This window comes from Strongylocentrotus purpuratus, unplaced genomic scaffold (assembly GCF_000002235.5).
Source record: "Strongylocentrotus purpuratus isolate Spur 01 unplaced genomic scaffold, Spur_5.0 spur5_scaffold_3, whole genome shotgun sequence".
NCBI classification, from domain to species: Eukaryota; Metazoa; Echinodermata; class Echinoidea; order Camarodonta; family Strongylocentrotidae; genus Strongylocentrotus; species Strongylocentrotus purpuratus.
The window spans coordinates 24,110,627-24,127,396 of NW_022145609.1; the positions used below are offsets into that span (position 1 = coordinate 24,110,627).

At 35.2% G+C, this 16,770-nt stretch overlaps 1 long non-coding RNA gene across 1 annotated transcript; it reads right to left on the minus strand.

The window, feature by feature from the left end:
- Positions 1–12,969: 12,969 nt before the first annotated feature.
- LOC115928695 lies at positions 12,970–15,463 on the minus strand. The gene is made up of 3 exons (XR_004066184.1): positions 15,395–15,463; positions 15,039–15,137; positions 12,970–12,994 (listed from the first exon to the last, which is right to left on the minus strand). It is a non-coding gene; the product is annotated as an uncharacterized LOC115928695 (long non-coding RNA).
- Positions 15,464–16,770: the final 1,307 nt, after the last annotated feature.

Here is a 16,770-nt window from a genome sequence, read left to right on the forward strand (position 1 = left end):
TGTATATTTTCGCTTTGGGATTTCCCTTTGAAGATGCCTTTTTTTCTTGGTGCCCCCACCCCCTCCAACCTCGAGAGTCGCTTGGTCGCCCCTGGCCAAAATGATGCATTTCCCGCCCCTTGATCGCATATGAATCGTTGAAAACTCTTATCCCCCGTTAGAATACCTTGATCGTTAATAGATCGGTACAAGTCGTACACAAGTCATCGTAACTCATACCGAGCCCGCGTGACTCGATTATCCATCGTAGGAAACTCGATAATGCGTCGTCTGATAATTCATGCAAATACCATACAAATTATTAAATTTCAGGCGAGTTCACGCGAATTTGCGCGAGTTCAAGCTCGCGCCAGCTCGACACAACTCGAGGCTCCAACTCGGCTAAGTGGGAGCACTGCTTTTAACAGCGTTGCGTAACAGAGGAGACGACCTCGAGCCTTTTGTGATACATGAATCAGATGTTCGCAAACGGTTCAAGCTCATTAACCCTCGAAAAGCACCGGGGCCTGCCGGTGTGGATGGACGAGTTCTCTGAAGACCTGCTCGTCCCAGCTCGCCGTCCCATACGCTATGATATTCCAGACGTCGATCTCCGAAAGAGTAGTACCTGTCTGTTGGAAAGCGGCCGTAGTTACGCCAGTACCCAAGAACAATCGCCCCAGCGCGAATGGGGATTTTCGCCCTAGATCGCGCTGGCATCGATTGTTTTGAAAAGCCTGGAAAGACTGGTACTTGAAAAGCTGACAAGCTCAGTTCTCCCGCTACTCGATCCAAACCAGTTTGCATATAAAGCGAAGTGTCCGTTACCAATGCAGTTCTTACCTTGACAAACACGCTCTACAAACATTTAGATAAGGCAAGGTGTAGACTTTTCGTCGGCATTTAACACTATAGAACCCCCTCATCCTACTACAGAAACTTCAACATCTACAAGTTCAGCCATCTCTTATATTAGGGACTTTTAGATTTGCACGTTTACAGCTTTGACTGCAACGTGTGACGTCATTTTAAGGCACTGGGCATGCGTCACGCCGTCTCAGTCGGTGATCGAGAATGCGTCAACCTTGATTTTCCTAAATCTAGTACGGTACTAGTATATGCCGCGTGCGCATAAAATATACAGTTCCTCAGGTAGACAAAGGAACATCCCTTCCCTGCTATTATGTAAAAATGTGTAGAACAAGTGTCACATGCATATTCACCTGTTCTACACATTTTTACATAATAGCAGTGAAGGGATGTTCTACCACAGCAATAGGCCATTTTTGTAATGTAACCAAATTTAATGCATAGGTCTTTGTGAAGTGCCTCAATACAAACTATTTCATTCACCTGATAAGAATAATAATATTTCAATAGACAGAATCCTAACTGCATGCATTAGTTGTCGCCACGTTGGACAAACATTATGGCTTGACCTACCTAGCAACACTTAATATATGCAGTTGCATTCTGTCTATTGAAATACTACTATTCCTATCAGGTGAATGAAATAATTTGTATTGAGGCACTTCACAAAGACCTTTGCATTCAATTTGGTAACATTAAGAAAATGGCCTATTGTTGAGGGTAGAATGAGGAACTGTATATTTTGTCCTCTTTCTTTGGCTGTCATGTAATTGATAGTGTTACTTCCTGCATTCATGTATATCGTCGAGTGCAATCTAAAAGATATCTAATTGTAGTCAACATGGGCAGTTGAGTACGTTGACACGCATGATCAGTCGGCGTACGTCGTGTTCTCGTCTACTCAATCTAAAAGTCCCTATTGTGGCTGCAAGACTTCCTACATGAAAGGACACAGAAGGTCAAGGTCAACGGTGTTCTCTCTGACGAACTTATCACAATTGGTACCCCACAAGGGTGTGTTCTCTTTGCGACCCCATTTACCCTGTACACCTATGACTATATGTCAAATACTCCATCTGTTCACATACTTAAATATGCAGATGATACAGTAATAGTAGGACTGATTGAAACGTAAAATGAATTTGATTACAGAGCTACCATTTTCATGGTCAAAAATTGGTGTAGGGAAAACTATTTACTGCTAAGAAATCGTTTTTGACTTTAGGCAAAATAAATGTTTTGAACCCATTGATAGACATGTATACTTTAATGATGATACCATTGATAATGTTGAAATTTATAGATACCTAGGCACAGAAATTGACAATAAGCTGTCTTGGGAAGACAAGTCAAAGCTTACCCTAACTAAATGCAACCATCGTATGTATTTTCTTAGAAAGTTAAGGTACTTTCATGTGAACGATAGAATTCTTTTTCTCTTTTACCAGTCCATATTTCAGAGTACTATTTTTTTTTTCTCTTATCCTCAAGCGAGGTTTTTATTTCCATAATAGTAATACATTTGTACATTAATAACTCAATGATTGAGTGGAACATAACATAGGCTAAAGATTAAAGTACATTCAACAATTCTTCCAGCTTAGTATTATTTTCTTTGCTAATACATTCATATCTTAAAAATACTCTTAGCAACGACTTGAATTAAAAAAACAAAGTATGTGGGTAGTAAACAGAACCATTAACAATCTTCTTAACGTAACATTTATAAATTGCATATTGCGCATAATTTAAAATAACATTCAGAAATGAATATTTCTTGTTTCCAATATCCTTACCTACAACTATTATCTTCTGGTCTATTTGTATTTCTATTTGGAATAGATTAAATATCAAATTACATATTATTTTCCAAAACAAAGTCACATCCTTGCAATATAACATAAAATGAAAAGTTGAGTCAACTTGTCCACAAGAGTTGCATAAATTATTATTAACAATTTGCCATTTATATAAGTTTTCTTTTGAGGCAATAAACCTATGAATCATCTTGAAATTAAATTGTTTAACTTTATTATTACGAATTTGCTTTAATTTAAATAAAAATACATCCTTCCAAACAAAGTCATTATCCAAATCTAAAAAGAAATTCCAAAAGTAAATGATATTTGGTTACTTTGACTTTTTACGTAATAACAAACGATAGTAATCCTTCACTTTCATAACAAAAACATTAACTTTATCCCCTGTTTCTATTTCTATCATATTCGAAATATCACATTCTTGTTCAAATTCATATCTTAATCTATCCAACCAACACTGTGGAAATGCTTTCTTTAATTTTGTATATTTAAAATCAAATAAGAGCTGGTGTGCTTTCACCTTTGTATTTAGTATTGTAGAATCATTCCAAATACCATTTGTAATCAAATTGTGAATTTTCAATAAACCGGCCTCTTGCCATTCTCGATAAAACAGTATATTTTTCTTAAAGGTAATGTTACTATTTTTCCAAATAATTTCATTTGGAATATTTCTTACTTTAAACATATCAATGAATTTTAGTTCTGACCAAGTACAAAAAAGATCTACATAGAATTCTGGCAAATTATGTTTAGAGCATAATAAATTCACATCCTTTAAGTTACAATTGAAATGTAAACATAGTGGCAAACCCCCTATTTTGTCGGACCAGTATCTAAACATATTTTTCCAATAAGAGCCATTATCATTAAAAAAACGAGATATCCATGCCAAACGAAGTGAAGATATTTTACTAGCAATATCAATCATATTCAATCCACCGTTTTCAATATCACTTATAATTACATTACGTTTAATTTTATCTTTTTTGGAGTTCCATAATAATAGTCTGTTCAATATCTGTGAAACATGTTTTGGTACTGGTACAACAGTTGCGGTATATACAATTTGTGAGGCCGCTAACATTTTCAAAACAATTATTCTGCCATAAAAAGTAAGATCTCTCATTTTCCACATATTTAATACATTTCGAATTTTATCTATTTTTTACATTCCAGTTTAAATCTTGTAACAATTTCTTATTTTCGCCTACATATACTCCTAGATATTTTACAGGTTGATCAGTATATATAATGGCATTATCATGAACAAAATTATCTACCGTATTCAGTTTCATAACTTCTGTCTTATTCCAATTTATTTTCGGACCTGCATAGTCTCCTAAATCGTTAATTTCATTCATAATATATTGTATATCATTAACAGATTCCACAAATAATGTTGTGAGTACTATTACATTTGATTCCATTATCTGGTTTAATAATGCAAGGCAAAGTGACAAACAAAAGCTGAGAAGGGTTGTAAAACAAGCCAGCAAAATAATGAACCATACTGTTGACCCAGATGAAGTCTGTAAGGAAAGAGTATTATCTAAGGCCCTATTCATTATGTCTGATCTAACCCTCCCCCTTAATGACCAGTACATACACCTGAGAAGCGGACGAAGATTGAGATCTGTTAAGGCAAGGACTATTCGCCGCATTAATTCATTCATTCCACTTTCCATAAGAGTTGTTAATGAAATCCAGTAAAGAGAAGAGAATGTGAAAACTATGCAAAATACCCTTATTGACATGTTACACGAATATATATATTGTTTCAGTATACTTACTTTACTGTTGTACCCCTATTGTTACACCATATCAAGGAACAATTTTTAAAACAAAATACCTACTTCAGATTAGAGCATAAAATAATAAAGAATACAAGAACATGGAGGCTATGTAAAAGAAAGAGAGAAGAAGAAGAAGAGGAAGAAAGAGTATTTAAAAGTATATTCATCATGATCATGTATATTATATCAAATGTACACTAAAACAGGGCCCTACGAATGTCAATTATATGTTGTTCCTATGTTCATATGTTGAAGCAAGACTGTTCATGTAAATATAAACAATTATCCGATATGGACACAATAAAGAAATAAAATGAAATGAAATGAAATAAGAGATCTTTGCAAAATCAATGATAGTAACAATAACTTTAGTCGTAGAATGCTCCGTACCAAGGTCTTGCAATCTTTTAATATACTGTTCCTCATTTTGTATACCTTAATGTGCATGAATAATCACATTACAAAACAAATCATCACCCTATGGTACCGATGTTAATTCAATGTCTTGATAGACATGGCCATCATTGCCTACTCGTTCACACAGATCCTGATAGTTATCCGCAGCTCCTGGCAATTCCGTATCATCATATATGTTCTCGCCATTCTCTCCTTTATCAGGTTGTCGTCTAGTGTATGATAACATGGAGCAACAATGAACAACAAGTACATAGTTAAGCAAAACAAACATAGGCCTATGCCCATATTCTACTAAAATCTAAACCCGAAGCTAGTTTCTTTTATTTTAATTTACATCTTTATAAGCTAGGCTTCACAAATAATAGTCTGATAACACAGTGACAGTATAAGTCATAATATAACAGATAAATATACTAATTTTCTTTTTTTTTTAGACAAGGAGAGTAGAGGAATTTGTCAATTACATGTACATATAATAGTCTTTCTCACGAGAGACCAACTATGTTTGATTAGTGCTCAGCTGTTTAATCTTCAAGCTAGAACGTTGTTTATCTTAGAAAAAAGAGGAAGAAGTATCCACAAAATGAGAAGTTTTCTGAAAAGCAATTCAAACTTAACTGCTAGTATTCTCATGAATATAAATACATTTCCCCTAAATAATTAGAGATTTATTTTGAAAACCAGTACAATAACCCTACAGATCAAGCATGTTAAAGGTACTAGGTCCCATTTGCAGCCAACATAAAATTTTATAGAACTTTGAAGGAATTATGAATATGTTTGTCCTATCTGTGAAATTTAAACGTAAGCAGTGTCCTATTATTTAAACTATGCAAGGAAACCCGTTTACTTTCTATAGACTTCTCTGTCATACACTATTGAGTTACTGACTGACTTTTTTTCCTTTGGTAATAACATACATATATGAGCTGTAAAGGTACATGAGCATTTGTCTACATCAAAAACTCACTTCTTCTAATGTCCAAAATTAAATTGATTGAATCTTTGCGTAGCACAAAATGTACGACCCTTCGGTACAAGGGTCCGAAAATCATACTATTACTAAAATGATTGTAATCACTAAATTCGATTCGACAACAAATGCTCGTTATTTTCCCACTCAAAGACTTTTTCACGCCCTTTCATTTTAAAATAGTATTATCTTTCAAATGCCGTTGGAATTTAACCGTTTCATTTTTTTTGGAAAAGCATATGGTACATAGTACCTTTAAGGGTATGTGGAAACTATTGGCTATGATTTCCATTTGAAAGCTGATGAGAAGCAAACATTTTCATACCTTCTGAAAAAAACCACCATTAGGATGATACTGATAAGAATAATCGATGGGATGAGACCTGTAAGAAGTATTGATGTAAGAGAGAATCTTGACGCATCACCTGGAATAATACAAGATAATTGAAACAACAAACAAGTGAATATTCGAAAGGATAGATCAGGAAATTTATAAGTGGATATGTAAAGACATAACTATTTCATAAAGACATAAACTATTGGAGACAAAAAATATGACAACCTAACCATTGAGCATCAAATCTCAACCTTATTAAAGACTCAAAGAAAAGAACTGGTTGAGGTTTTTCTTCTCTTTCTTAAACCAATAAGACAACGTATATGGAATCGATATGGGTTTTTTTTAAGTGCAGTCTGGATTAGTGACAACGCAACAAATCTACCAGGGCGCCAAAATTACTCAATCCTAATATCTGATATCACGTTAACCCAGGTGATTAAGAGGAACAGTGCGTTACTGTTGCAAATTTGAAATCTAGATGACATAATAGTAGTTACTGAGGTAGTAGTAGTCTAGTCACAAGACACTCTTTTGTGAATCGAAGGTGTATAAAAAGGTGCAGTACATCTGTATAACTCATAATTAGGGCGGGGTGGGGACAGCGGTTGTTAGTTACAATGATGATGTCGAACTATATGAATTTATGTAAAGTTAATTTTGATAAGGTTAAAGTCATAATACATTGAAATCATTTTTTAGCCATTAATGTCCTTCAACCAAAACATAGCTTGATGAATACCATGAATCCTGACAGTACCCAAATAATAAGTACTGGTTAACTGAAAAATGTTCAATATTCCTTACGAGAGTGTAAAAAGGATATACAAATGAAGATATTCTTGGCACGATGTTATGCCTTTTAGGATGGCAAGGGGGCAGTCATTTTCTTGATAATATGACGTACCAGGCGAACTTGTATATAAATCATGCACCAAGCCTTTATGGTTGTAAAGACATTTCAACTCAATGACAAAACCCTTACTTTTCAAGGAGGGAAAGTCATAGCTTATTTATGTAATTTGCTTTCTATTATAAAGGATTATACCTGGTGAATGAAATGCTTCATCACCACATACAACTAAATAGGAAGTATCCATACATTTGAATACAATTACTTAATAAACGACTTCAGTCCGTCATGTAATCAAGAAAATGGGGATGCACTTGTCGAGCTGAGGAACTGTAGATAATCCTCGCCTTATATGTCTCTCATACAGCTTGGTGGGGAATCTTGTAGATTAATGGAAAGAATATAATAAGTCTCCCAGAATAACTGAAATTGTTTTGGGTGAGGTTTTAATTAATATAGATTACAATATATTTCAATACCTGTAATACACAAAGCTCCATTGAATCCCGCAGCACATGTACATGCATTATTCTCACATGTACCTCCGTTCCGACATGGGTTGCTACCAGAACAGTCAACTACAGAGAGAAAAGAAAATATCCCAAAATTAATGTCAAATATTTGCATTCACCGTCCACGAGAAAATACATGACTGACGAGGATAAAATATTGAATTAATATTAGGCAATTTAGAGGCAAATGAATAATGATGCTTTACAGAATTTAAAAATGACAAGGTATGCAGGTTCCTCCCCCCCCCCCCCCCTCCTCATGTTTAGACCACTCGTTTTGGGCGCGAGGGACAGCGGTTGTTAGTTAGAATGATGATGTCTAAATATGTGAATTTAAATAAAAAGTTAAATATAATTAGTTTAACCAAAATATTGCTTGATATATACGGTAAATCATGACAGTACTATAAGAAAACCTCACCTCAAAGAATAAGTGTAAGTTATCTAAAAATGAGATTTGTTCATGCCCTTTGATGTACCATATTACTTACGAGAGTGTACAAAGAATAAACAAATAAAGATATTATTGGCATGATGTAATACCTTATAGGATGATTATTTGAATACATTTACTTGATTAACGACTTCATATAGTCCGTCATGCAATCAAGCAAATTGTAATGCTCATGTCGTGCTGAGAAACTGTAGATATAACTTGCTTTATATGTCTCTTATACACCTTGGTTGGGAATCTAGTAGATTAATGGGCAAGAATGAAATAAGTCTTCCAGAATAACTGAAGTTATTCCTTGGGGTGAAGTTTCCTTTAAGGTAAGTTACAATATATTCCCATACCTGTACTACACAAAGCTCCATTAAATCGCACAGCACATGTACATGCATTGTTCACACAGGTACCTTCGTTCTGACATGGGTTGCTAACAGAACAGTCAACTACAGAGAGAAAAGAAAATATCCTAAAATGAATGACCAATATTAACGTTTACCGTCACTAGGATATTCTTGAAGGACGACAATATTATATTGAATTAATATCAGGCGTTGAAGAAGCAAATTAATAATGATGAATTGAAAAATGTCAATTTCCTTGTGGGTAGGCCCCCCCCCCCCCCCTCCTACGCCTCCCCATTTTTCGGGCGGGGTTGCAGCGGTTGTGAGTCAAAATGATGATGCCGAAATATATAAATTTGAATAAAAAGCTAAACATGACAGGCCTTAAAGATACTATGTCCCTTTTGCAGCCAGCATCAAATTCTGTAGAACTTTGCAGGAATTATGACTATGTCATGTTTGTCCTATCTGTAAAATTTAAACGTTAGCAGTGTACTAATATTTATATTATGCAATGAAACCTGTTTACTGGCTAGACTTCACTCTTAGACACTATTGAGTGACTGACTGGCTTTATTTTCTTCTTTTGTAATAACATACATAAAATGAGCTGTAAAAGGTACATGAGCATTTGTTTACATCAACAACCCACTTTTTGTATCGGCCATAATTAAACTGATTTAATCTTTGCGCAGCATAAAAATTAAGAACACTCGGTACAATGGTCTGAAAATCAGACTATTACTTACTAGCTCTATAGCTCTTAAGTCGATTCAACAACTAATAGTCATTATTTTCCCACTTAAAGACATTTTCGAGCCCCCTTTTTTTTAGGGAAGTTTTTAATGGGTATTATCTTTCAAATGCCGTTCGAATTTAACCTTTTCATTTTTTGGCCTGCAAATGGGACATAGTACATTAAAGTCATGTAACATCAAAATCATTGTGTAGCCATTATTTTCGTTCAAACCAAAATATTGCTTTATAAATAGGATGAATACTGACAGTACTTTAAGAAAACCTAACCCCAAAGAATAAGTGTAGGTAATCTGTAATATGATAGAGATTTATTCCTGCCCTTTGATGCACAATATTACTTACGAGAGTGTACAAAGAATAAACAAATAAAGATATTCTTGGGCTGTTGTAATGCCTTTTAGGATGTCAATGGGGCAGTCATTTTCTTGATAATATGACGTACCAGGCGAACTTGTACTTATATCATGCACAAAGCTTCAGTCGTAAAGCAATTTCAACTTAATTCCGAAAACCTTCACTTTTCAATAAGGGACGGTCATGGCTGAGAAGTTCAAATGTATATTGAGTCAAAAGTATATAACAGGGGGGAAATAGTAACTGATTAAATCTTTAAAAATAAAAAAGTGCAGTGGACTAATTTATTTCATTCATGAGAAACCTTCTCCCAAGAAAGACACTAACAAATCATATGCGATGTGCATTCTGGTACGAAGGATAATACCCGTTGAATACCATTCATCACCACACACAGCTGTAAAGGAAACATTCGTACATTTGAATTCAATTACTTGATAAACGTCTTCATATAGTACGTCATGTATTATCAAGAAACTGACGATGTCCATGACGTGCTGGGAAGCTGTTGATTATTCGTGCTTTATACGTCTATAATACACTTAGGTAGGGTATCAAGTAGATTAATTGGCAAGAATAAAATAAGTCTCCCGGAATAACTGAAATTATTCCTTGTATGAGGTTTCCTTTTAAACTTATGTTAAAATATATGTCCATACCTGTACTACACAAAGCTCCGGTAAATCCCGCAGCACATGTACATGCATTGTTCTCACAGGTACCTCCGTTCCGACATGGGTTGCTACCAGAACAGTCAACTACATAGAGTAAACAAATATCCAAAAATAATTGACCAATCTTTACTTTCACCGTTCACGATGAAATACATGAATGACGGGGAAAAAATATTGAATCAAGGCAAATTAATAATGATGCATTAAATATTTCTAAAAGGACAAAGAGGGTGCCCCCCCCCCCGGTCCTCGAAATGTTTAAACCTGTTTTGAGGGCGGGGGCAGCGGTTGTTAGTTAAAATCATGATACAATGATTACACTATATTTCCATACCTGTAATACACAAAGCTCCATTAAATCCCACGGCACATGTACATGCATTGTTCACACAGGTACCTTCGTTCTGACATGGGTTGCTAACAGAACAGTCAACTACAGAGAGAAAAGAAAATATCCTATAATGAATGACCAATATTAACGTTTACCGTCACTAGGAAATTATTGAAGGACGACAATATTATATTGAATTAATATCAGGCGTTGTAGAAGCAAATTAATAATGATCAATTTAAAAATGTCAATTTCCTTGTGGGTAGGCCCAATATATGTTTTATGGGAACTCAGTGTTATATGCTCTGGCTCCTAATGGCCAGAGCATATAACACTGAGTTCCTATAGGCAATCTTTTTATTCAGATGGTCATATCTCGGTCAATACTTAACATATTAAATTGGTTTTCATCATTTGGACATTATATTTGATGCTCTTTCAGAAAATGAAGAAAAAATGAGGAAACTCTAAAAATAGATTTTTATGACGTCACAGCTTCGGTACTCTATAGCCCTTAAGTCGATTCAACAACTAATAGTCATTATTTTCCCACTTAAAGACATTTTCAAGCCCCCCTATTTTAAGGGAAGTTCTTAATAGGTATTATCTTTCAAATGCCGTTCGAATTTAACCTTTTTATTTTGTTGGCCTGCAAATGGGACATTGTACCTTAAAGTCATGAAACATCGAAACCATTGTGTAGCCATTATTTTCGTTCAAACCAAAATATTGCTTCATGAATAGGATAAATACTGACAGTTCTTTAAGAAAACCTGACCCCAAAGAATAAGTGTAGGTAATCTAAAATATGATAGAGATTTATTCCTGCCCTTTGATGCACAATATTACTTACGAGAGTGTACAAAGAATAAACAGATAAAGATATTCTTTGGCTGATGTAATACCTTTTAGGATGACAATGGGGCAGTTATTTTCTTGATAATATGACGTACCAGGCGAACTTGTATTTATATCATGCACAAAGCTTGAGTCGTAAAGCAATTTCAACTTAATTCCGAAAACCTTCACTTTTCAATAAGGGACGGTCATGGCTGAGAAGTTCAAATGTATATTGAGTCAAAAGTATATAACAGGGGGGAAATAGTAACTGATTAAATCTTTAAAAATAAACTAGGGCAGTGGACTAATATATTTAATTTATGAGAAACCTTCTCCCAAGAAAGACACTAACAAATAATATGCGATGTGCATTCTGGTACGAAGGATAATACCCGTTTGAATGCAATTCATCACCACACTCACCTGTAAAGGAAGCATTCGTACATTTGAATTCAATTACTTGATAAACGTCTTCATATAGTACGTCATGTATTATCAAGAAACTGACGATGTTCATGACGTGCTGGGAAGCTGTTGATTATTCGTGCTTAATACGTCTATAATACACTTAGGTAGGGAATAAAGTAGATTAATGGGCAAGAATAAAATAAGTCTCCCGGAATAACTGAAATTATTCCTTGTATGAGGTTCCCTTTTAAACTTATGTTACAATACATGTCCATACCTGTACTACACAAAGCTCCGGTAAATCCCGCAGCACATGTACATGCATTGTTCTCACAGGTACCTCCGTTCCGACATGGGTTGCTACCAGAACAGTCAACTACAGAGAGTAAACAAATATCGAAAAATAATTGACCAATCTTTACTTTCACCGTTCACGATGAAATACATGAATGACGGGGAAAAAATATTAAATCAAGGCAAATTAATGACTTGACTTACTTGACTTAGGTGCATAGGACGGTGTGTCCCCTTGCTCCCCTACGAGAAATCATGTTCCAGTCTGATCTGTCCTGGGCTCGTTGCTCTGCCTCTTGTGTGGATAATCCCACATCGTATTGAACCTGGTCCTTCCATCTCTTTGGAGGGCGTCCCCGAGGTCTGCGTCCATTAAAGTCATTTTGGAATGCTTGGTATGGTAGGCGGTGATGCGGCATGCGTAAAACATGGCCAAACCATTTCAAGCAACGTTTGGTTATTTCCTCGCATATGGTGCTTGGGATGTTCAGTCTCTGCCTGATCTCTTCGTTCCTAATCTTGTCCATTAGGTGAACTCCAAGGATGGTCCGGAGACACCTCATTTCAAATACTTCAAGCTTATTTCTATCAGATTTTCGGAGAGTCCAGGATTCTGCTCCATATGTGGCAATAGGGAGGATAAGTGCTCTGTAGATCCTGACTTTGAGACTCCTAGAAATATCTTGGTTGGACCAGATGGCACTTTTCAGTCTTTTCAGTCTTCCGAATGCCCAAATTAATAATGATGCATTAAAGATTTCTAAAAGGACAAAGAGGGTGCCCCCCCCCCCCCGGCGCTCGACATGTTTAAACCACTTGTTTTGAGGGCGGGGGCAGCGGTTGTTAGTTAAAATCATGATACAATGATTACACTATATTTCCATACCTGTACTACACAAAGCTCCATTAAATTTCACGGCACATGTACATGCATTGTTCTCACAGGTACCTTCGTTCTGACATGGGTTGCTACCAGAACAGTCAACTACAGAGAGAAAGAAAATATCCTAAAACAAATGACCAATATTAACGTTTACCGTCACTAGTACATTCTTGAAGGACGACAATATTATATTGAATTAATATCAGGCGTTGTAGAAGCAAATTAATAATGATGAATTAAAAAATGTCAATTTCCTTGTGGGTAGGCCCCCCCCCCCCCCTCCCCTCCCCATTTTCGGTGGGGGTTGCAGCGGTTGTGAGTTGGAATGACGAAGTCGAAATATATGAATTTAAATAAAAAGCTAAATATGACGGGCCTTAAAGATACTATGTCCCTTTTGCAGCCAACATCAAATTCTGTGGAACTTTGCAGGAATTATGAATATGTCATGTATGTCCTATCTGTAAAATTTAAACGTTAGCAATGTACTTATATTTATATTATGCAAGGAAACCTGTTTACTTGCTAGACTTCACTCTTAGACACTTTTGAGTGACTGACTGTTTTTTTATTCTTTTGTAATAACGTACATAAAATGAGCTGTAAAGGGTACATGAGCATTTGTCTACATCAATAACCCACTTCTTGTAACGGCCAAAATTAAACTAATTGAATCTTTGCGCAGCATAAAACTTACGACCATTCTGTACATCGGTCTGAAAATCAGACTATTACTTACTGGCTCTATAGAGTGGTGAAGTGTTACGTCATCAAAAATCTAATTTTAGAATTTCTAAAAATTTTCTTCATTTTCCGAAAGAGCATCAAATATAATGTCCAAATGTCGAAAACCAATTTAATATGTTAAGTATTAACTGAGATATGACCATCTGAATGAATAAATATATGTCCTAATGGAACTCAGTGTTATATGCTCTAGCTCCTAATGGCCAGAGCATATAGTTTCTATAGGCAATCTTTTTATTCAGATGGTTATATCACAGCCAATACTTAACATATTAAATTGGTTTTCAACATTTGGACATTATATTTAATGCTCTTTTCAGAAAATGAAGAAAAAATGAAGAAATTCTAAGAATATATTTTCATGACGTCACAGCTTCGGTACTCTATAGCTCTTAAGTCGATTTAACAACTTATAGTCATTATTTTCCCACTTAAAGACATTTTCATGCCCCCCTTTTTTAGGGAAGTTCTTAATAGGTATTATCTTTTAAATGCCGTTCGAATTTAACCTTTTCATTTTTTGGTCTGCAAATGGGACATAGTACCTTAAAGTCATGAAACATCGAAATCATTGTGTAGCCATTATTTTCGTTCAAACCAAAATATTGCCTTATGAATAGGATGAATACTGACAGTTCTTTAAGAAAACCTAACCCCAAAGAATAAGTGTAGGTAATCTGAAATATGATAGAGATATATTCCTGCCCTTTGATGCACAATATTACTTACGAGAGTGTACAAAGAATAAACAAATAAAGATATTCTCGGGCTGATGTAATGCCTTTTAGGATGACAATGGGGCAGTTATTTTTTTGATAATATGACGTACCAGGCGAACTTGTATTTATATCATGCACAAAACTTGAGTCGTAAAGCAATTTCAACTTAATTCCGAAAATCTTCACTTTTCAATAAGGGACGGTCATAGCTGAGAAGTTAAAATGTATATTGAGTCACAAGTATTTAACAGGGGGAAATAGTAACTGATTAAATCTTTAAAAATAAACTAGGGCAGTGGACTAATATATTTAATTTATGAGAAACCTTCTCCCAAGAAAGACACTAACATATCATATGCGATGTGCATTCTGGTACGAAGGATAATACCCGTTGAATACCATTCATCACCACACACAGCTGTAAAGGAAGCATTCGTACATTTGAATTCAATTACTTGATAAACGTCTTCATATAGTACGTCATGTATCATCAAGAAACTGACGATGTCCATGACGTGCTGGGAAGCTGTTGATTATTCGTGCTTTATACGTCTATAATACACTTAGGTAGGGAATAAAGTAGATTAATGGGCAAGAATAAAATAAGTCTCCCGGAATAACTGAAATTATTCCTTGTATGAGGTTCCCTTTTAAACTTATGTTACAATACATGTCCATACCTGTACTACACAAAGCTCCGGTAAATCCCGCAGCACATGTACATGCATTGTTCTCACAGGTACCTCCGTTCCGACATGGGTTGCTACCAGAACAGTCAACTACAGAGAGTAAACAAATATCCAAAAATAATTGACCAATCTTTACTTTCACCGTTCACGATGAAATACATGAATGACGGGGAAAAAATATTGAATCAAGGCAAATTAATAATGATGCATTAAAGATTTCTAAAAAGGACAAAGAGGGTGCCCCCCCCCCCCCCGGCGCTCGACATGTTTAAACCATTTGTTTTGAGGGCGGGGGCAGCGGTTGTTAGTTAAAATCATGATACAATGATTACACTATATTTCCATACCTGTACTACACAAAGCTCCATTAAATTCCACGGCACATGTACATGCATTGTTCTCACATGTACCTTCGTTCTGACATGGGTTGCTACCAGAACAGTCAACTACAGAGAGAAAAGAAAATATCCTAAAATAAATGACCAATATTAACGTTTACCGTCACTAGGAAATTCTTGAAGGACGACAATATTATATTGAATTAATATCAGGCGTTGTAGAAGCAAATTAATAATGATGAATTAAAAAATGTCAATTTCCTTGTGGGTAGGCCCCCCCCCTCCCCTCCCCATTTTCGGTCGGGGTTGCAGCGGTTGTGAGTTGGAATGACGAAGTCGAAATATATGAATTTAAATAAAAAGCTAAATATGACGGGCCTTAAAGATACTATGTCCCTTTTGCAGCCAACATCAAATTCTGTGGAACTTTGCAAGAATTATGAATATGTCATGTATGTCCTATCTGTAAAATTTAAACGTTAGCACTGTACTTATATTTATATTATGCAAGGAAACCTGTTTACTTGCTAGACTTCACTCTTAGACACTATTGAGTGACTGACTGGCTTTTTTCTTCTTTTGTAATAACGTACATAAAATGAGCTGTAAAGGGTAAATGAGCATTTGTCTACATCAATAACCCACTTCTTGTAACGGCCAAAATTAAACTGATTGAATCTTTGCGCAGCAAAAAACCTACGACCATTCGGTACAATGGTCTGAAAATCAGACTATAACTTATTGGCTCTATAGAGTGGTGAAGTGTGACGTCATCAAAAATCTAATTTTAGAATTTCTCAATTTTTTCTTCATTTTCCGAAAGAGCATCAAATATAATGTCCAAATGTCGAAAACCAATTTAATATGTTAAGTATTGACTGAAATATGACCATCTGAATGAATAAATATATGTCCTAATGGAACTCAGTGTTATATGCTCTGGCTCCTAATGGCCAGAGCATATAACATTGAGTTCCTATAGGCAATCTTTTTATTCATATGGTCATATCTCAGTCAATACTTAACATATTAAATTGTTTTTCGACATTTGGACATTATATTTGATGCTCTTTCAGAAAATGAAGAAAAAATGAAGAAACTCTAAATATAGATTTTTATGACGTCACAGCTTCGGTACTCTATAGCTCTTAAGTCGATTCAACAACTAATAGTCATTATTTTCCCACTTAAAGACATTTTCAAGCCCCCCTATTTTAAGGGAAGTTCTTAATAGGTATTATCTTTCGAATAGAAATGCCGTTCGAATTTAACCTTTTCATTTTGTTGGCCTGCAAATGGGACATAGTACCTTAAAGTCATGAAACATCGAAACCATTGTGTAGCCATTATTTTCGTTCAAACCAAAATATTGCTTCATGAATAAG